This window comes from Prionailurus viverrinus, chromosome C1, assembly GCF_022837055.1.
Source record: "Prionailurus viverrinus isolate Anna chromosome C1, UM_Priviv_1.0, whole genome shotgun sequence".
NCBI lineage: Eukaryota > Metazoa > Chordata > Mammalia > Carnivora > Felidae > Prionailurus > Prionailurus viverrinus.
Window position 1 is genome coordinate 70,796,726 of NC_062568.1, and position 22,745 is coordinate 70,819,470.

General features: G+C 41.4%; 2 non-coding genes across 2 annotated transcripts; one reads left to right on the forward strand and one right to left on the reverse strand.

Annotated features, from left to right (window-relative positions):
- The first annotated feature begins 869 nt into the window (after window positions 1-869).
- TRNAG-GCC (transfer RNA glycine (anticodon GCC)) lies at window positions 870-940 on the forward strand. The gene has a single exon. It is a non-coding gene; the product is annotated as a tRNA-Gly (tRNA).
- Window positions 941-1,217: 277 nt separating this feature from the next.
- TRNAA-CGC (transfer RNA alanine (anticodon CGC)) lies at window positions 1,218-1,289 on the reverse strand. The gene has a single exon. It is a non-coding gene; the product is annotated as a tRNA-Ala (tRNA).
- Window positions 1,290-22,745: the final 21,456 nt, after the last annotated feature.

Consider the following 22,745-nt stretch of genomic DNA (forward strand, 5'->3'; position numbering starts at 1 on the left):
GTTCTCTCATTTTAAAGAACTGAGGTTGTCAGAGGTAAAAATGATTTGACTGCATTCTTCCACAGGTGACTTAGGACTGCAGTTTCAATTTACTGAGTCCCTAACGTCTTCATATCTTTTATGTCTTCATAATTTCATGATGTATTTATCTTCAAATTTTGCTCTCTATTCACACAGTAAAAACTTCTTAAAAATAAATCCTAATGTGGGAGTTCTTAGGTTAGTCATTAATCTTTTATGATTTTCTCCAACACCACTCTAGCATTCTTGATGTATAGTATCCTATGGGTAGAGGCTCTGATTCATAAAATTAGTGTTGAAAAGGGGCCCATGATCAAGTCACTCACAATGAAAGAAAGAGAAGAAAGAGCGGTTTAGAGAAGTTAGGTCATTTGGCTACAATCACCAATGCTTCAAAGTCAGGTCACAGCGTTCTAATTTACTCTTATAATTTGGTCAGGGTCCTAGCTCCTTACCCCTTGTTCCTAACAAATGTGAACACGTAGTTGTTTGAATAGCTACTATAACAGAAGAAAAATAGGGAGGAGTTGTTACAAATCGTCTAAAGGTCCGAAAAGACATCTAGGTAGCTGTGTAATCCTGTACACACATAACAAAATTTCCATTTGCCTGCTTCACCGCGATCAGCTTCAGAAGAATCACTTAATAAAGTTCAACAGAAGTTAATAGGATTGGATTTTTTGTCAATCTGAATGTTTTCCCAATATTTTGTGATAATTATTTAATTACAGATTCCACTGCTTTATTTAATATTGAATACATAAACATATAATTACAAACAGAAGCGAATCAGCGCACACGTGGAAATATCTCTTCTATTGAAATATGGGAAGCACTTCCTCCCGTGAGCATTGGTGGTTCAGTGGTAGAATTCTCGCCTGCCACGCGGGAGGCCCGGGTTCGATTCCCGGCCAATGCAACCTCGCTTTTCATTTTACTTTCTAACTGTGTAACTTAGGATCCCAAAGCAAGTTCGGTAACCATACCCAAAAGTTGGTTTTATGCAAACAAGGAAAGAGGTATCAGGGGCAATTTCCGGTTTCGCTTTTACTTACAACTTAAAAGGCTGTTTCCCTGGGCTCTGTTGTTTCTCTGCCTCACTGTTAGATTGTTCTTGGACGCCCTACTGTTCTGTGAGCAAAAGGTCTTCGTGTAGTGTTTTCTGTGCTAGGAAAAGAAAAGGGATAACGGCTGTTTGGAGATGCCGGGGATTGAACCCGGGACCTCACACATGCGAAGCGCGCGCTCTACCACTGAGCTACATCCCCCAGCCGAGAATCCCCTTTCTGGTAAAGGTATTCATTCAGTCTCTGTGGCGCCGGTCAAATTAGTAGGGTTTCACGACCTGATTTCGGTGAGCGTCAATGCCGCACGTTTCCACTCTTCCCACCCCGGTGTGAGGCCGCTCCTCCGGTGCTTCGGGACCTGCCGCAGCCAGCGCTCCGCGGCACAAACAGGACGAGCACCCGAGCACTCCCGCCCGCGCCGCGAGCGCGCAGCAGGAGCGACGGGGCGCCCGGCCGCGCCAGCGGGGGCGGGACGGTCGTGCGCAAAGCGACCCAGGGCTGGGGCCCTCCGCGGGCTTACCGCGCAGGCGCTGGGGCCGCGAGGTCGCCGGCGCCTTGCCGCCGGCTCCTCCGGGACTCGGAGTCGGGACTGAGGGCGTGCGCCGCGCCGCCAGCGTCTCCCTGGTGCCCGCCTACACCTGCTCCTGGAGTAGAGCGCTGGGGACCCTCCGTGCGCGCTCGAAAACCTTAGGGCTTTACCTTTCCCCACCCCCTTAAGAAAACGACCTGTTCACACCAACTCCCCATAAACTGGGTTATGTGGGGGCTACTCCACCAAACTCCTGGAGGTGTAAATGATTTCACGACATGCTCTTCTTTTCCATGGGGACCAAACTGAAAGAAAGAAAGTGACACCGCCACCCTCTTTGTAGTTTAATTAGATCGAAATGATGGTTAAGTCGGGGAGGGGAACCTGCTCAAAATGGATTTTTTTTTCTCTCTGTTTGATATTTTTACACCTTGGACCCATCTGATGAAGAGGTTAAGATAGTATAAAGTAAGTCACTGAACACCTCCCCTCCCTAACCACTAATTGCACTCCCAGCCCCAAATGAAGACACGTTATTTGGGTCCTGTTGCCTCGGAAATTGCCTCTCCAGTTGTTTGAGTGCTAGATAATACAATGAGCTAACTTGCATTCTAGCCCCATGATGTGTGTTTGACCCTTCCGGTGCAGTTTAAACTGACACCACCCCAAGGCAAGCGAAGGCACCCTGATAGGAGGAGGGGAGAGATCTGGTGTCAGGGGCCCTGGATAGCTATCACTTCCAGCCCACCTGGAAGGCAGACCAGACCCAACAGGTAGCAAGGACTGGGTGGGCCTAGAAGTTCTACTCACTTCCGTTGCAGGAAAATACCCCTCATAAATGAAGTGGTCAGCAGTCCAAAAGGCAGAGCGGAGAGAAGTTTCAGAATAATTCTGAGTAAACCACAAGCCGCATCATCAACTCTTAGATTACAAATAAATAAATTCCTGTATTTGCTTACAGTAATTTAAACAAATAATGGCTCATAATCAGATTTTGTTTTTAACTAAAACAAGCCACATGCTGATCTAATACAATAATACAGAATGTCCAAAAAAAACACACAAAAAAAACCCCAAAAAACAAACCACGTCAGGGGACAGCCATTAGGAGCTCTGCTCCAAGCCAGAACATTTCCAAACCAAACCCTAGATTCCATCCCGAGGCACTAAAAGATGAACGTGTCAGTTGACTCTGAATTGGGAAACAGGGATAAAAACATTTCTCCACCCTCAAGGTTTTCACTGGGGCAAATAACAACCGCAGCAATTAGTTAATTGTAAAGGAAGTACGTTGGCCTCTGGTCAGCTTACCTTGCCATTGTCTTTAGACCCCTCCCTCAAGTTAGGGCTTATTTCTGTCACCTGAGGAAACTCCCTTTCTGGGGACAACTCCCTTCTTTCTCAGGCAATTCTGAAATTTCAGAGCGAAGCCCAGAGAAGGCTCTTTTTAAATTCTCACTCATATCCTACCAAGCCAAGGTCTACGTAAATGCATTTGACAACAAAAATGAAGCTAAACTCTAAAGCCAACAGAGGATATCACATTGATTTACTGGCCTGGCTTAACCCAAAAGAAAGGCTCTAACTCAGGGGACTTTTTCAGCCACGGTGGTTGACGGGAAAGGTGAAATAGGAGGCACATTTTTGGATTAGGGAGCCTTTTCAGGAAAACTTGGATCACATCTATTCTTTATGCAAATAAAACTGCACCAACTCTGCTCACAGATGAAGAGACGTTGGCCAAATGTCCAAAATTATAGACTATAAAAAAAAAAGCCAACTCAGTTCTATCTTCTACCCTCCTATTTCTCTTGGTTGGGGACAAATTTGCCTTTCACAATCTCCCTCTTTCTTTGTCACACACATCACTACACACACACACACACACACACACACACACACCACGCACAAGGATTGACCATAGGCCCCCACTTTGAAGCACGTCATGTTTCTCTCTTCCTGTGCTTACACCTTCCCTTTCACATTCTTGCTTGAACTCTTGGCACTCTGTCCAGCAGGTACAGAGCGTGTTCCCTCAGAGCTGGCTATGAGCTAAAATGTTTATTCCCAGTCCAATTAGCAGTTCTTCCTCCTGACTGCACATTAGTATTACTGGCAGAGCCTTTGAAGAAGGCTAATGATTGCTAGAACCCAACCCCAAATCAATTAAATCAGAATCTCAAGGAACGGGTCCAGGCATCAGTACCTTTTTAAACTCTCAGGTGATTCTTTGGGGTGCCTGGGTAGCTCAGTCGGCTAAAGCGAGACTGACATCAGCTCAGCTCATGATCTCTTGGCTTGTGAGTTGGAGCCTGGAGTGGGGCTCTGCACAGACAGCTCAGAGCCTGGAGCCCCTTTCAGATTCTGTGTCTCCCTCTCTCTCTGCCCCTCCCCTGCTCACGCTCTGTCTCTCTTTCCTTCAAAAATAAATAAACATTAAAAAAGATGTTTAGGGGCGCCTGGGTGGCTCAGTTGGTTAAGCGGCCGACTTCAGCTCAGGTCATGATCTCGCGGTCCGTGAGTTAGAGCCCCGTGTCGGGCTCTGTGCTGACAGCCCAGAGCCTGGAACCTCTTTCAGATTCTGTGTCTCCCTCTCCCTGACCCTCCCCCATTCATGCATATTTGAAAAAAAGAAGATGTTTAATCTCAGGTGATTCCATACACAAAAATAAAGTTAAAATGGATGAAAGACCTAAATGTGAGACAGGAAACCATCAAAATCCTAGAGGAGAAAATAGGCAGCAACATCTTTGACCTCAGCCACAGTAACTTCTTACTAAACATGTCTCCAGAGGCAAGGAAAACAAAAACAAAAATGAACTACTGGGACCTCATCAAGACAAAAAGCCTCGGCACGGCAAAGGAAACAATCAACAAAATTAAAAGGCAACTGATGGAATGGGAGAAGATATTTGCAAATGGCATAATGGATAAGGGGTTAGTATCCAAAATCTAGAAAGAACTTATCAAACCCAACACCTAAAAGACAAATAATCCAGTAAAGAAATGGTCAGAAGACACGAAGAGACACTTTTCCAAAGAAGACATCCAGATGGCTAACAGACACATGAAGACTCTCAACATCACTCATCATCAGGGAAATACAAATCAAAAGCACAACGAAATACCACTGACAACTCAGGAAGTAACAGATGTTGGTGAGGATGTGGAGAAAGGGGAACCCTTTTGCACTGTTGATGGGACTACAAACTGGTGCAGCCCCTCTGGAAAAGTATGGAGGTTCCTCAAAAAATTAAAAATAGAATTACCCTATGACCCAGCAATTGCACTACTAGGTATTTATCCAAAGGATACAAAAATGCTGATTCAAAGGGACACATGCACCCCAATGTTTACAGCAGCGCTATCAACAATAGCCAAAATATGGAAAGAGCCCAAATGGCCATCAACTAATGAATGGATAAAGAAGATGTAGCATACACACACACACACACACACACACACACACACACACACACACACACACACACAATGGAATACTACTTGGTGTCAAAAATCATGAAATCTTGCCATTACCAACAATGTGGATGGAACTGGGATGTATTATGCTAAGCGAAAGCAGTCAGAGAAAGGCAAATATATTATTTCACTCATATGTGCAGTTTAGGAAACACAACAGATGAACATAGGGGAAGGAAAGGAAAAATCAGACAAAAACAGGGAAGCAAACCACGAGACTCTTCAATACAAAAACAGAGGGGTGCCGAAGGGGAGGTGGGTGGGGGATGGGCTAAATGGGTGACAGGCCCTGGGTCTTCTATGTAAGGGATGAACCACTGGGTTCTAGTCCTGAAACCAATACTATACTGTATGTTAAGTAACTTGACTTTAAATAAATAAATTAAAAAAAGAATCTCAGGTGACTGCAAGGAACAAATAAGCCTGGGGGGCTGCTGCTTGATGGCTATTTGCATGTCAAGAAGAGATGGCCAGTGATGGTGTTTAACAAAACTTAACTCTTTTAATCACTTTGCATATACCAAATCATTATGCGGTACGCCTTAAGCTAATACAATGTTATATGTCAATTATATCTCAATAAAACTGGAGGGAAAAAAAAACGAGAGGTCTATTACTAGCCCAATAATTCTTGACCTTGGCTGCATATTGGAAGTACTTGGCAAGCTTTAGGAAAAAAAAAAAATCTGATGCTTGAATCCCATTTCCAAATATACTGATTTAACCATTCTGAAGGTCGTCATTGAACATTTTTAAAAGGTTCCCCAGTTGCCCCATATGCCACCAAGGTAGAGAACCACAGCATTCGAGTTCATCCTTTCTCAAGTTCTTCACCCCGTCGTATGAGCAGCCAAGCCTGTCACAGTTCTGACAACAGAGGACTCCTTGCTCAGAACACCCCCACACTTGGGAATTCTTGTTGCTAGAGGATGAAAAGAAGGTGACTCATTCCAACTTGTCTTCCCTATTTTCCTTCATCTAAAATAAAACCAGTGGTTGGGGCTCCCTGGTGGCTCAGTCGGTTAAGTGTCCAACTTCCGCTCAGGTCACTATCTGTTGGTTCATAAGTTCAAGCCCTGTGTCAGGCTCTGCGCTGCCGGTGTGGAGCCTGCTTGGGACTTTCTCTCTCCCTCTCTCTCTCTGCCCTTCCCCCACTCGCTCATGCTCTCTGTCTTTCAAAATAAATAAACTATAACTGGTGAAGGCATGTGTTCAAGTGCTAACACAAGGATTTCTTAACCTAACATCGCCTGTCTCCTCTAGGTGAGGTGTCTCTGCTGAGCTGCTAGCCATGAGAAAAGCTCCAGAGGAGAACAGGAAAGGGGTAGGCAGAAGAGTAATCTGCACTTGGCACCCGGGAATGGCCAGTGCCTGTGTCTTCCTGGATGAAAAAAAAAAAAAAGACTGGATTGCTTTACTCAACACCTAAAGGTACAGGGAGCTCTTTGAAATACATCATTTTACTCCTCAGGATCATAACTATTAGTAATTCTTCATCACCACAGTTAATTATCATTAATAACAACCTGAAGGCCAAAATAGCTACTGGTTACATTTAATTCAGGGAAAGTTAATAAACACTACTCTTTTCCATAAGTATCCCAAAGTGAAAAATTACAGTGGCCATAATTTGCATTTAGGATTAGAAGTATTTATTGAACAGCAAGTTAGATCCTACTTGGAAAGATGCAAATTCTATAATTTAGATTCTGGTTACAAATAGATGGAAACAGAAGGAGGTACATATTTAAGATGACATTTAGAGAAGAGATGTTAGAAAAAGCCCATACTTCTGGAAACTATCAATGGTCAGTCAGTTTAAGAAAGGGTGTTTTAAAACTGGAAGGAGAAAAAAATATCTGTATGGGGTCTGAGAGATTTTTCCAAATTCAGATAATCTGTTCACGATAAGTTTTGTAGTCTTATACTACTGGCCTAGTCACAAAAGCTGGAAATAGGATACATACTTCTTACGGTGGTCTTGGAGGTCTGATCTTGCCAACTAGCTCCCCCCTTGATATTAGGTATTATATTTTATTCTATAAGAAGTCTCCATAGCACTAACAGTCACTAAGTTCTCAATAGTCATATAATACATTCTGGCTTACCATTTCAAGTAGGAAGCTGCTTTTTCTTTTCTTGTTTCTAAAAAATGGTGTTTAAGAGTAAATGGGCACAAGGGATTCTATTGGGGTAAGGAAGATATTCTGAAACATTCTAAAATTGGATCATGATGATGGTTATACAACTCAGTAAAACTACCCCAAATTACTTAATTGTACAGTTAAAATGTGTGAATTTTATGATTTGTAAATTATATATACCTTAATAAGGTTTTAAAAAGTGGGAGGGGGGAGGGGTTTATAAAGGAATGGAACATGTTAACAGTGGAATGGAATTAGTGTGCCAGAGGGGCATTATACATGCATCCTGCATACCTAATCCAAAAAGAAAACAGATGGTACACAAAAGAAAGAAAGTGGAGGATGAAAGCAGTGAAAATAGAAGGAAAGGAGCAAATAGTTGTGACACAGATAGGGAATCTACTGTCTCCCATGACCGTTACAAGAATAGGAAGTGCAAGCCATGGGCTGGGCACTGAACGAAGCACAGGGAAACACAAATGTAGGTTGCAACGAGACCTGACGGATTCTACAATGGAGTTTTGCGTGGAGTATTGAAGGAAGAAACAAACAAGAACATCCCAACTTGCCCAAGTTCACACAGGTACAGATGCTGAAAGCAGAAGTCAAACCAAGCCTACCTCACCCTTCAATCTGTATCCCCAGGCTGAATAGATGTTTTCTACGCATGTGCCAAAGGCTGCTGTTCTCCTTTCTATAATAAACGTCCTGACTTTTAGCTGGACCTATGAGGGCCAGAAACAATGAGATTTCCTACCCTCCCAAGCAGTAGCATGGAGGAAGAGGCAAACTGTCCTCCTTTGGGGACACATGCCAGAGCTGTAAACAAACATCATTTCCCCTCACATCCTCTTAGCTAGACCTTATCCTCATGGCTAAATGTAGCTAAGTGAGGGTTGGAGAAAAGTGAAGGTTGAAAGGTCAAGTCCACACCTGGGAAGATGGGAGCAGCCTGGATCCCTAACAACTGAGTAGTCATCCTGTGCTCTCTGCATCCAGACTTTTAGGAGAGAGAAACTTTCTTCATGTTTGATTTGGAACCTCTCTTTCTCACAATAGAAGCTAAGTTCTAGTTACTAAAAAGAATTATTCTTCCCAGAACACAGGTAAGCACATAGACATATGCTGCCCATGTGACCCAAAGAGACTGACTTTGATACAAGCAGTGTTGTAACACTATGTTGGGGTGTTCAGAGCCCTGCCAATAAGGTTGGACTCAGACAAGCTGAATGGCGGCCAGCGATCTTCTGTTTTATTAATTCCAGGTAAAAAAAGAATACAGAACTTCCTGGCTGTATATCACCCAAAGGGAAATGGAGACGAAGGCAATTACAACAAAATGAAATATTCTTTCTCAGGAGTTCTTCTGTATTTTAACTATCCAAAGACCGTACTTCCTGCTGCTCCCCTCCAATTCTAGACTTTGGTTATTATGTTACAAACTCCTTTAAAAACATGAGAAACGGGATGTAAGTGTTAACTGGTATCCAAAGTGCTCATATTTCTTGTCCCTCTTGGCTAACAAAAAAGATGTCATCTATGGGGTGCCTGGGTGGCTCAGTCGCTTAAGCATCTGATTTCGGCTCAGGTCATGATCTCACGGTTTGTGAGTTCGAGCCCTACATTGGGCTCTGTGCTGACAGCTCAGAGCCTGAAGCCTGCTTTGGATTCTGTGTCTCCCTCTCTCTCTGCCCCTGTCCTGCTCATGATCTGTTTGTCTCTCAAAAATAAATAAACGTTAAAAAAAAAATTTAAGATGTCACCTATGACGTTGCCCTTATCCTCCCTTGGGAAACTAAAAGTTTTCCCCTGATATACAAGAGGGCAGAAAGGATAATAAAACTCCTCTACCCTTAACAGCATTTAGATAAATGTTGTGTGGACCCCCCAGAAAAAACTCCATACTTTTGCAAAAAAAAATTATATATATATATAATATTATATAAATATATAATATCAATATTATATATAATAATGATAATATGTAACATGTAATACATATTTACTTTAAGAACTCTGTATGTTTATAAATGTAAAATATTCCTAACATTAATTCACTATGTGTTGCTTGACTTAGGGAGATATTTGAAATATGGATTATGAGAGAAGGAGGTATCTAAGATGACTCCCAGGGCTCTGGCTTGAGTAATTATGTGCATGATAGTATCGTTCAATAAAACAGAATACACTGGAGGGAGAGTGAGTTTTATAGGTGGTCATTAATTCTATTGTTATTTTGTTCAATTTGAGGTATAGTCATCTCTCCAAAGGGAGATCTTGAGTAGATAGTTAGATGCTGGATTTGGAGACCAGAGGTTTGGCACTGAAATATATACCTGAGAAACACTAGTATAGAGAAAAGAAAGTCAGGGACTGGATGGGACTAAATAGGGACAGAGTTGAGAATGGGACAAAGGGACTGAAGATCTGGCTTTCAGGAACTCTAACAGGTAAGGTCGGAGAAAGGAGAATGAAAAGGAAGAGCCAGGGAGACAGAAGGAAAGGTAGAGGAGTGAGGTTTCAGAGATCTGGTTTTCAAATACCATCACCTGTGAAATCAGGTAAGCTATCAAAGATTTAAAATGCCCACCCGAGGGGGCCTGGGTGGCTCAGTCGGTTAAGCGTCCGACTTCAGCTCAGGTCATGATCTTGCAGTTTGTGAGTTTGAGTCCCGTGTCCCGGTCAGGCTCTGTGCTAACAGCTCAGAGCCTAGAGCCTGCTTTGGATTCTGCGTCTCCCTCTGTCTTTGCCCCCCCCCCCCCCCCCAACTCACGTTCACTCTCTCTCTCTTTCTCTATCTCAAAACTAAATAAACACTTAAATAAATAAAAAATAAATAAAATGTCCATTAGATTTAGTGACAGGGAAGTCATTGATTAACATTATTAACAGTTATTTCACTACAAAATCGAACGATAATTGTTAATATATGCTATGCAATTCACCGTTATTCTCTGTGGGAAGTTTTCCTGTCTTTCTTCTAGTAAAAGGGCTATTTCATGCTCTTTGCCTTTTAATACCTGCTTTAAATAAACGATTTCTTTTGAAGCAAGTTCATCTGGAAATTAGTGGAGGTCCAAGGTATCAGGAAAAGACAAGACACACAAATACTTTTAAATCACAGGAGAACTTACAAACAGGAAATGTTCTCTTTTTTCTTCTCTGGTACTAAAAAAGATTGCATTTATTCATTTGCTCCTTCATTTATTCAGTGAGCATCTACTGATCACCTACCATATGCCATGCACTATGTGTGGAGCTAGGGATAAAAAAAAAAAAAAAAATGACCAAGTGCTGTCCTTGTTCTATTCCTTGGGGAGGCTGCCAAATATAAAGAAAGTAGCAATAGTGTAATAAAGGATATGATGGAAGAAACTAAGAGTTGCATGTGAATACACAGGAAGACCCCATAGTCCAGTTCTAGGACATGAAGGAAGGTTTTTGTAGATGTGTGAAGTATGCACAGCAGTTAACCTATTGGAGAGGAGTGAGGATTGGAGGATGAAGAGCATTCCAAGCAGAAGACACCGAATATGCAATAACCTAGCCATCAAGAAGGTCGTAATGGCTTTAAGGAACACAAATTAAGTTTAGTGGGGAGGGTATATGCTCTATTGTAGAACATGAAAAGGAAGAGTTGAAGCTGGGAAATAGTCAAGGGCCTTTTAATTTTTAATTTTTTTTTTTTTTTTTTACATTTGCTCATTTTTGAGAGACAGCGGGAGACAGCACACAAGTGGGGGAGGGGCAGAGATAGAAGGAGACACAGAATCCGAAGCAGGCTCCAGGCTCTGAGCTCTGAGCTGGCAGCGCAGAGCCCGATGCGGGGCTCGAACCCACGAACTGTGAGTTCATGACCTGAGCCAAAGTCGGACGCTCAACCGACTGAGCCACCCCGGTGCCCCAAGGGCCTTTTAAATATCAAAAATGCACAGAGATCTGTGAGAAACCATGCCGAGTTCTACACAGGAAAGCAACATGAGATTTTATTTTTAGAAAAAAATTATTCTGGCTGTCGTATACAGAACATGTGGGAAGGGGGCCCAACAAGAAGCAAGAAAACCACTGGAAGCTTCCTCCTGGCAGCGGCGAAGACCTGATGGACTCAGGCAAGAGATGAGAATCTAGGGCTGCACTATCCAATATGGTGGCATTAGCAGCCTGTGCCTATTAAAATGGGGCTAATCCAAAGTCAGCAGGTAAAATATCTCACTGATGATTTTTAATCATGACCTCATGCTGAAATGAAAACAATTTTAACATACTGGCTGAAATAAAATACATTAAAATTAATTCCATTGTTTCCACTTTGGTGGCCACCAGAGCGCTGAAAATTTTACACATTGGACTCACATCATATTTCTGTTGATTCAGGGCCTTTGCATTGGAAAGGGATACCATTGAACAAAGAGATATTGAGGAAATGGGTTTAGCAGGGCCTCCATACCAGTTGTATATGGAGGAAAAGGAAGAAATAAGTGATGATCCCAAAGCTTTTAATTTGACAACTAAGTGAAAAAAAAATGGCAGACTGAAGAGCACCTAGGGATAAGAAAGCCTTTTTTGTTGTTTTCATTTTAAGATATGAAAGATTTGGTATGTTTTATTGGAAACATGAAGGAGTCAGAAGAGAGGGAGATGACAAAGATATGTGAAGAGTACTGTAAGTGTCTGCTTTCAGTAAAAGAGAGACATACCTATCTTACTGTAGCAAAAGATGTGTTCTGGGATGCAACTAATTCTATAGATTTGGAGATAATCAGTTGAAAACATTTCCATGAAAAATGCTTCCGTTTTCTCTGTAAAGAGGAAAGTTGATCTCCTTGGTCTCGTGGCCAAGGGACTGTATTTAAAGTTTTGATGAAAATGGGAAAACTCTAAAGGAGCTGGAAGGGTTCCAGGCAGCACTGAAAGCAAGATGACGTTGGAGAGAGGACTGCAGACAGCTGCTGGCCCACAGTAGGCGCAGAGAAAGGGAACTGCCAGATTGTCTGAGTCGAGATTCCGTTAGGTGCCTTCAACAAAAGGACAATGGGGCCAGGAAGTTTGGGAATGGATAAGGGTAGGGACTGAAGAAATAAACACAGAATCTCAGGTTTTCCGGAAAGGAAGTAAAGAAATGAATGGGTTGACCAGATGCTGGCAGAATTCCTTGATGTCAAATTGAGCCAGCTGTGGTCAGTGGGATCTGCGGAATAAATTTCAAAGTCAGGGTGATGACATTGCCCTCAGGGTGGATATCTAAAATGGAGTGGAGGTAAAGGTTAATATACATATGATCAAGGAATTGAGAGGCTGTTTCACCTCGGGAAAACAGTGGGGTCTGAGTGAAGCAGGCAGTGAGCCAGAAGCATGTCTTTAAGGAATGAGGGGGTGGGTGGGTGGGTGGCGGACAGGAGCCAAGTAGATTTATAGCATAATAACTATCCAATACATGTTAGTTTCTTTCAATAGTTCACATACAAATTAATAAATGATCCTATTTTGTACTTTCACATTAAAATAATATTCCATCCTTCTCTCCACAAACACACGGAGACACAATATATGTCTCCTCTTTCTCTCTCTCTCAACACACACACATGCATATGCACACACACTCACATATGTTCCCCATTGCTGGTTTACATTAATCCAGTTTTTAGACAAAAACTGCCACAGAGAATTGGGGGGAAATGTGTTAAGTTGTGCATTTTCTTTTTGTGCTGCAAAGCAAAAAAATTGTACATTTTTAATAAACAGAAAATGTTTGTTTTTTAGAGAGACAGAGACACAGAGTGCTAGAGGGGGAGGTGCACAGAGAGGAGACACAGAATCCAAAGCAGGCTCCAGGCTCTGAGCTGTCAGCACAGAGCCTGATGTGGGGCTTGAACTCCCCAACTGTGGATCATGACCTGAGCCGAAGTCAGATGCTTAACCAATTGAGCCACCTAGGCGGCCCCAAAGATGCACATTTTTTAAAGCATAATTAATGACAGCAACTTCATAAATGTGCTCAAACATAGCTTCTAAAGGTTAGTGGCAGGCCATACTGAAGAAGCATTTTTTAAGACAGGTTTTTATGTGAAAAGAGGGTTAACTAGGAGTCAAAAGACCTGATATCCAAGCAGGTTGGTCAGTTTTCTGTTAGGTGTTTTGGGCAAGACATTTAACTTTGCTCAATCTCCCCTTCCCCATCTGTAAAAGATGCGTGGCTTTGAAGGCTCCTCCAACTCAATGGGGTCTTTGTGAGGACTAAGTAAGAAAATGTACAAGAAAGTCTTTTGTGACCTGTTAAATGTTCATGTAAGTTATCTGAAAGGACACCTGACCTAGCTCCAGTAAAAATTTATCGTGGTTCCCTACAAGACTGATAATATTCACATTCAAAAGGGGGAATTAAGAATTGGGTCAAATTTAAGATTTCTGAAGGAAGGCTACTCGTCTATCGATTATTGGTCATTGTGAACGTCAGGAGGATTTCTCTTCTTGTTTAGGGAGGTAGCAAAACACATAATCTCTCAGATTTCCTTAAAAAGTGTGGACTTAGGTCATCTCACTGAAGTCACTCGATACGTTTGTTTAAATAACAGCTGCTTGGACTCAGCGTCTAGAGATTCTGCCCTTTGGGCTGAAACTCAAGAACCTGTATTCCAGCTGGTGCTACACACACTAACACTTTTTATAACAACTTTCTTGCGAGAGAATTCGCATTCCATGTAATTCACCCATTTAAAGGATACAACTCACTGGGTTTTGTATATTTACAAAGTTGTGCAACCATCACTATAAAATATGAGATCTATGGGGTTAGGTAAAAGTTTCATGGATGTGGAGACTGCTCTGTGGTTAATGGATAAAGGATCTCTCCCCCAACCCAAGTATAAAAATACATAAAAGACAAAATCATTGCCTGCAACCAGGCTGCTCTGCTTTCTGAACTCTGACGGATTTCTGCTGAACACATTTTTTTCTACCTTACAAAAGGTGTAGGAGATCCTATAGAGAGAATACAAATGCTGCATAATTAAAGGAGTGTGGAATTTTCCTCCTTCCTAAAACCCTGGCAAGCCCTGGCTTTCTCTTTCCGGCCTACTGTCAGAAAGAGTTTGCTAAGGGGGAAAGAACATGATCAGGCTAAGGTTTCCCAGGTCCTCTTAAGGCCTACTTTCGGATCTGTAGGTCTTTTTCTCTTCTTAAGAATTCAGGATCAATGCAACTTCCTAATATCTTTAGACAGAGCATGTCTCTAATAGCTTATTGACATTTTCAGTTTGTCAGCTTCCAGAACTCCATTGTTGACTCAGTTCCACCTCTGTTTAATTAGAGGGGAAAGACTTTTAAACAAAAACACTTCATTGTTTCTGTAAATGGTAACATAAACCGTAAGGTATGAGCCAGAAACACCCAAGGCTTTAGAAGGAGTCAAAACTCGATTCAGGCTGCTGTTTCAGATATTTTGCAAAGTGCTTTTCTTAACTCTGCCGGGAATCAGTTTTGGAGAAGTGTACTGGAGAAGCTAGGTAAGTTTCTTTTCTGGTTTTCACAGAGTGTTTCTTCTTTAGTTTATAGTGTGGTAAATTTCTCGGGCATCACATTCACTTAAGAGAATTATGTATATATATTACCTATTTTATCTACTATTATCTGGTATTTTATATATAATATGCATGTGTGTATATTACATATTATTCTATATATTATATAATCTCTTCTCTTCTAATGGAACTAATAGCCACTCTAAGGAGGTCATATCAACAACTGACTTTGATCATGAGGACGGAAACAACAAAAAATCCATAAACTCTTATAGAAAGTTTAGACCAGTCATTCCTTTATTTTTAAAGTTTATTTATTTTGAGAGATGAGAGAGAGAGAGAGCAAGCCCGAACTGGAGCAGGAGAGGGGTAGAGAGAGAGAGGGAAAGAGAATCCCAAGTAGGCTCCGCATTGTCAGGGCAGAGCCCAATGCGGGAGCTAGATCTCATCACGGTGAGTTCCTGACCTGAGCTGAAATCAAGAGTTGGACGCTTAACCTACCAAGCCACCCGGGAGCCCCATATTATGTCAGGACTTTCTAAATGCTGTTAGTTCATGAGATACTTTTAGGTGGTATGTGGGCATTTTTAATTTTTATTTTATTAATTTGTTTATATTAATATGTAATTCATGGAAATTATTTCCTAGGAAAAAGTTAGATTAAAAAGTAAGTTGATTAAAAAGTAAGTTAGGGGTGCCTGGGTGGCTCAAAGTTCATGAAACTGAGCTCCAAGTCAGGCTCTGTGCTGACTTCACAGAGCCTGCTTGAGATTTTCTCTCTGTCTCTCTCTGTCTCTCTCTCTCTCCTTCTGCCCCTCCCCTGCCCAGGCTTGCACACTCTTGCTTTCTCTCAAAATAAATAAACTTAAAAAGAAAAAAAAAAAGAATGACTGGTCTCAACCTTCTATAAGAGTTTGTGGGGTTTTTGTTGTTGTTTTTGTCTTCATGGTCAAACTCAGTTGTTGTTGATATGTGCACAGCCTCATGCAGGGCTCAGTCCCACCAACCATGACATCATGACCTGAGCCAAGATCAAGAGTCACCCAGGCACCTGAGGCACCCAGGCACCCAGGCACCATGACACCTGGCCTGAGCCACCCAGGCACCTCAATGGTTTCTTGTTATAGATGAGAAAACTAAGGTAGAGAGGTTTGTAACTTTGAATTAGAACACACTTCTCTGCTCTCCTTAGAGTAGGGGGTCACACCATCTTGAATTAAAGGTAAGAACTCAATTAAATATGATTTTCAGGATGAAACCCTAAAAGCTGTAATGAAGTAACTCCTAGTCTCTGTTAAGAGCTGAGTATTATATTTGCAAGATCATGACATTAAAATGAAAGCAAAGGACATTTCCTTGGTTGTTTTCCATGATGTCAAGATAAAACCAGGGAGCAGGTTATGTTTCAAAGTTGGTTGTTTTCCTCTGCTGTACACAGAGATTGTCAATTCAGTACAAAGCTCAGCTCAAACCATCTATGAATGGCTTCCAAATTCCAGAGACCTCTGTCTGGGAACATATTTCAAACCACTGGTTACATTGCCACATATAGATCCCGTCCAGGTTTAAAGCACGGGCCCCCACAACATCATCCCTGTTTATAAGTCTTGAAGCTGCCCCCAGTTCCAGGAAATACTTTGTCATCATGCACTTGACAATTTTTGGTTGCCATCAACCACGTCACAAACTTAACACTCAGCTTTCCCAGTCAGTCTTTCCAGGGACCCAACTCACCTCTCTGTTTGGGTTTCCATGCTGACATTTAGAAAAACAACAGTCACTCGACTCATAAAGCCCTTTCTCATGTTCGTACTAATTTTAATATTGACTTTCTCCTAAAAGCTCCAAAATATTTTAAGGATTTTTTTTCTTTTTTTTTTTTTTTTTTGCAAGATTGAGCTTCCAACTTGTGTTTTTTTAAGTGCTTCCAATTTTTTTTCTTAACATATGTTGCACGAAGTCTGTCCTATTAACAGAACCCACTCCTCTTCCACATAGCATAAAAATCCAAAGATTTAGCCTTTCAGAGAGCATTTCTAGGTTGTACCATTAATTTGAGCTTTGTGTTTAGCTCCAAACAATTTGTTTAGATAAGGTCCTCCCAATTCACTTTATCTATAATCATGAAAGATTCTGAGCTCAAATCCATTTCTGGAACACCCAATTTAATGTATCTGGGTGAGGACACATTACTTTGTACTCATGAGGAATGTGAAGATGTTTGTTTTAAATGAACACAGCAGTATGACATTTGATCCTAACCGTTTTGAACAGCTCTCCTTTGCTTTCCACCTCCATTCAGGAAACTCCATTTAAAATTACAGGATTGAGGGTGCCTGGGTGGCGCAGTCGGTTAAGCATCCGACTTCAGTCAGGTCACGATCTCGCGGTCCAGGAGTTCGAGCCCCGCGTCAGGCTCTGGGCTGATGGCTCAGAGCCTGGAGCCTGTTTCCGATTCTGTGTCTCCCTCTCTCTCTGCCCCTCCCCTGTTCATGCTCTGTCTCTCTCTGTCCCAAAAATAAATAAACGTTGAAAAAAAATTTTTTTTAAATATAAAAAAAAATAAAATTACAGGATTGAATAAATATGGGTACCAAATTACAATTTTTAGAGAGGTATTACTGTGTGTGATGAAGCACTTTGATGCTGGAATTAGATTGCCTGGGACTGCATCTTAGTTCTTCTGCATTCTACCTGTGCCACCTTGAGAAAGTTACTATCCTTTCTGTGCCTCATTTCTTAAATAGGAATAACGGGATTGAGTAGTCAATATAGGCAAAGCACGTAGAACTATGACTGCCACCTAGAAGTAATGTATGTTAGCTATTTATTTATAAATGCATTGGATTGAGTAGCATTTATAGATCAGTTACCAGGAATATCGATGCCATAGAGTTTGGAAGCTATACACAGGAGACCCCTGGCACACATAAATAGGATAATTCTGGGAGGAATTTGAAAGAGATTCCTTATTTTTTACTTACTCTTTTGAATTTTTATTTTATTGTTTTACTTATTGCCTGGAAGAACTTTACATATTGCCTTTAATTCCAACTTGTACCATAAAGAAATAATCCCAGAGTAGGAGGCATTTAAGGATTCTTCCATGGCTGTTACTTGTGATCATATTCAGTTTTTTTTTTAATTTTTTTTCAACGTTTATTTATTTTTTTTGGGACAGAGAGAGACAAAGCATGAACGGGGGAGGGGCAGAGAGAGAGGGAGACACAGAATCGGAAACAGGCTCCAGGCTCTGAGCCATCAGCCCAGAGCCTGACGCGGGGCTCGAACTCACGGACCGCGAGATGGTGACCTGGCTGAAGTTGGACGCTTAGCCGACTGTGCCACCCAGGCGCCCCGATATTCAGTTTTGATGTACATTTCATCATGGGGTTAGGACCTGAATGAAAACTTTTCCAAATGATTTAGATTAATCTGAGCCATCCCAATCCTGGAATTCTTCAGGGGAAGACTGGAGAAGTCTGCTGAGGAGCAAATTGAGAGTAGGCAGGAGGATTGCTTGCTCCCACCCATCAGAAAGCCCCTTCCTAAACACTAACCAGATCTCTCACAGGCTCGTGGCCAGGCCAGAAGCTGAGACAAATATTTAGAGTGTCATTTAGGATGATTAACTCTTTATTTACTTGGTTTCTGTTAGGTAAAGTCAATGACCTGGCCATTCCTTAGACGTTTCTGCTTACAAGTGTAGTTGATGGTTGTTGAAATACTCCAGCTCTTTACAGGTCTTCTCTTGTTCATTAAAGGAATTGTCAGAGACCATGATCAAAAAATTCTCCATTGGTGAGGAGCCTGGGTGGCTCAGCTGATTAAGCATCTGATTCTCAATTTTGGCTCAGGTGATGATCTCACAGTTCATGAGTTCGAGCCCTGCATGGAGCCCCACATCAGGCCAGCATCGGGCTCCATGCTAACAGTGCCTAGCCTGCTTGGGATTCTCTCTCTGCCCCTCCCCCATGTGTGCATACTCTCTCTCTCAAAATAAATAAACTTAAAAAAATAATCCCCCACTGGAGAATGAAGAGTAAACAGATTTAAATCTTCAACGGGGATAAAATATAGTGCCATTTACTGCACACACACACACACACACACACACACACACATACATATATATATACAGGTATATATGTACACACACACACACACACACACACACACATCCTGAGAATACAAAGACAATAGTGATGCCCCTAAAAATTCAATGCCTCAATAATGATGAAGACTCTCTTACTCTCTTAGGGCATATGAATCCAAATTCATTACGCTCTGAGCAGAGAGAATGTAGCAATTCACTGTTTGCTGCGTTTTGTTGTTCTCCAGTCCTGCCATCCAGGTAAATCTCACCTTCTAAGCAGGTTTCAGGACCTGACTTCATTCTCATCTCTGTCAGTACTTGCATTATACTGAGCTGTTGATCCAACTATACCATAGCTTCACAACAGGTATCCTAGCCCTTACCTCAAACTCTCAAGATGTTGTCAAATACGCTGTTGAGAGTACCATGGTGGCTCAGGCAATAGGCCTCCCAAAGGCAAATATTCTGTGTATGCTCAATTACGATCCACACCTCTAGATAAGAAGTTCACAACTAAGGCCAGAGGTCAGAATATCTGCTCTGGGAGGCCAGAGGAACATGCAATGATAGGAGGAAGGCTGTTGTGACTCCTGGCTTAAGTGTATACTCTGCTATCAATGCACATTATCCACAGTTCACCCACACTCAAGGTCTTTCGAGCTAATTTCTGGGCCTGGCCTGCAAATACAGACATGAATGGCATTTGGCCATACCTTTAAGGATTCGATAGCTCATAAAAATAACACCCCGGAACAACACCCTGATTCTTAGGAAGAATCAAAGTACCACTTGTGATTTGAATAGAGGATTTCTCCAAAGTGAAAAAAAGGTGAAAAGGTGGTAATTAAATCAGGTGAAATACTGTTTCGGCCTATAAAATGGCCAAGTAGGATTTTACCAATGTCTACTCTCCATAATAAAACCTAAAGCTCCACCTATATGTCAGCTCATACAGAAAGGGTAAACACTAGCCTTTACGGCTTTGACATTCTCAAATAAGGATGGTAAATTAGTTACATAGACTTAAACAATTTTAAAGTAAGAAATTTCCAGATAATTAAGTGATTCAGCTTTTAACTGGCCTTTAATTGATAATCCCACTTGTGAATCCATAGAGAATCCCATTTAAAAATTAAGACAGCTTTTAATTAGGACAGATCATTAAGCAGGACAATTTGTATTTGATACAAAGTACCCTCGATCATAACACTGTTGCATTTTTTACCCTAATCTCAAAAATGTGTCAATATGTTTGTTAAAATAGCTTTCACTGTTTATTATTTTTAGACTATTAATAGCATATAACTCAAATTTGTTTACATTTATGATTTCAAGAAAAAAGAAAATGCCTCAGAAGCATATAGGCAGGCTCTATGGAAAGGAACAAAAGGTCAGCTTCATGAAATGCCTGCATAACACCGCCTTCCCCACACAACGGTGAAGTATCTAAAGAGATTTAAAGAAAAAAATAACTAAAAGTCCTTATACTTGTACAAGCTGTCTTTCAGGCACGAGGGCAAAGAAAGGGATTCTTAGATGTGCCTTATCTCAGAAACTATCATGTCCTGGAATTATAATCTCAAGAACCCAGAGGTGATTCAAAATTAAGATTTCAAAAATGCCGAAGTAATGATATGAAAGAAACTGCATAGCTGTTCTTATTTAGTCTGGATTCCTCTCATCAACCCAGTCGAAAATGTGGTATCAGATGGATTCCACAGTGTTGGAATAATCTTCATCTGCAGTGCTTCCCTATTCTGTTCTTTCCTTTTTTTTTTTCATTTTTCATTTTTCATTTTCTTTTCCAATTAGCCAGATACGAATGTTTACCTGCAACTCTGTACCTCTCAGTTCATACAGAACCCCTCTCCATGTTTAGTGACAACTTAAATAATATCTGTTGTTGTCTAGTTTTATCACTTGTTTAAAAATGATCAACAGCTTCTGGTTAATGATTACTTTTGTTTATCTCTGATCCTTCCAAAAATCTCACTAAAATAAAAACAAAGCGATGAAGAGAGAAGCCCATGGGAGGAAAAATAATGTGAGAAGGCATTATGGAAGAGAGGAGGCCAATAAATTTGGAAGAAGGAAAGCAGATAGATGGATCCTAAGAAGGCTTAGGAACACATGAGGTATCTAAAAGGTGGGAGTGGTGGCTAGAATTGAAAAAGGAGAGATTATTTGAAAGCCTGAGGAAGTGACCAAAAAACCCAGCTCTTAGTATCCCACATCCTCTTATCCCATAGTACAAAGCCATTCAGCACCCACACAACATGACCACCCCCACTCCCTCCCATCTAGGAAACTATCACCCTCCTAGGCAGGTTTTATACTTCTGGATGGATTTCCATCTTTGGGGAGAGCCAGAGTTTCATTTTCCAGATTAATTAAACCATAGAGAACCCACACATCGGGAAACAATACACACCACAGAACGGGAAGTGAGCCCTTGCAAAAAACAGGGAGGGTATGTAAAATTCGTATAAAATGCCAAAACATATCAGCCTTATTCCTTGCTCTCTTCCTGGAAGAGCTCATCAGACAGGAAACTGAAATGTGTGGTAGGCAGAATAGTGACCCCCTAAAGATATTCCTGTCCTAATCCCCCAAACATGTGAACACATACATGGCTAGGGGGAATTAAGGTTGCAGATGGAATTAAGGTTACTAATCAGTAGACCTTAAAATAAGAAGATTATCTTAAGTTAGCTGAGTGGCCTCAAGTAGTCCACAGGGTGTTTCAAATGTGGGAGAGGCAGGAGAGTCAGGGTCAGAGTGATAAGATGTAATAAAGACCTGACTAGCCACTGCTGGTTTTGAACATGGAAGAAGGCAATGAGAAAAAGGAATGTGGCCAGCCACTGGAAAGGAGAAAAGGCAAGAGAACTGATTCTCCTATAGACTTTCTGGAAAGAACCTCAGACCTGCTCACACCTTGATTCTACTCCAGTGAGACCCATTTTGGGCTTCTGAACCACACAACTCTGAGATAAATTTGTGCTGGCTTAATCTGTGGTAGCTGAGTTTGTGGTAATTTTTTACAGAAGTTGTAGAAAACTGACAAATATTGAGATTTGTACAGCTAAGATCTTCTCCTTTCACCCTGCAGTAGTAAGGCCTCAAGTCAACAACCATACCCCTCACATACACGTGCAAGGGGCTTCCATTAGCGAACAGCTTCCAATTTGAATCTGAACAAACAGCCAACTACCCCTAGGAATGTGAGTGTTATCTCCAAAATATAAAATAGAAATAAATATTTTTTATAAAGATAAAATTTAATGTAGACGAGTGAGAAATGTGGAGGACTGAAAAACTGTGTTAAAAAAAAGCCTATAAATAATATAATCAGGAAGCTAAGAGAGATCAGGTATCTATAAATCAAGAAAAGTACGTCATTGAAGTAAAAGTAGTAAAGAGGCAAGAAAAGAATAAAAGTTCACAGAAATACAAAAACATGTCAGCAGAAAAATTTTAAGTTAATAGAATGTTTAGAATATAAAGTTGAGGAAGTCACCCAGGAAAAAAATAGTATCAAAGGACAATGGAGTATCACTCAGCCATAGAAAAGAATGAAATCTTGCCATTTTCTTTTTTTTTTTAATTTTTTTTTTCAACGTTTATTTATTTTTGGGACAGAGAGAGACAGAGCATGAACAGGGGAGGGGCAGAGAGAGAGGGAGACAAGAATCAGAAACAGGCTCCAGGCTCTGAGCCATCAGCCCAGAGCCCGACGCGGGGCTCAAACTCACGGACCGCGAGATCGTGACCTGGCTGAAGTCGGACGCTTAACCGACTGCGCCACCCAGGCGCCCCGAAATCTTGCCATTTTCAAAAACATGGATGGATCTAGAGGGCATAATGCTAAGCTAAAGAAATCAGTGAGAG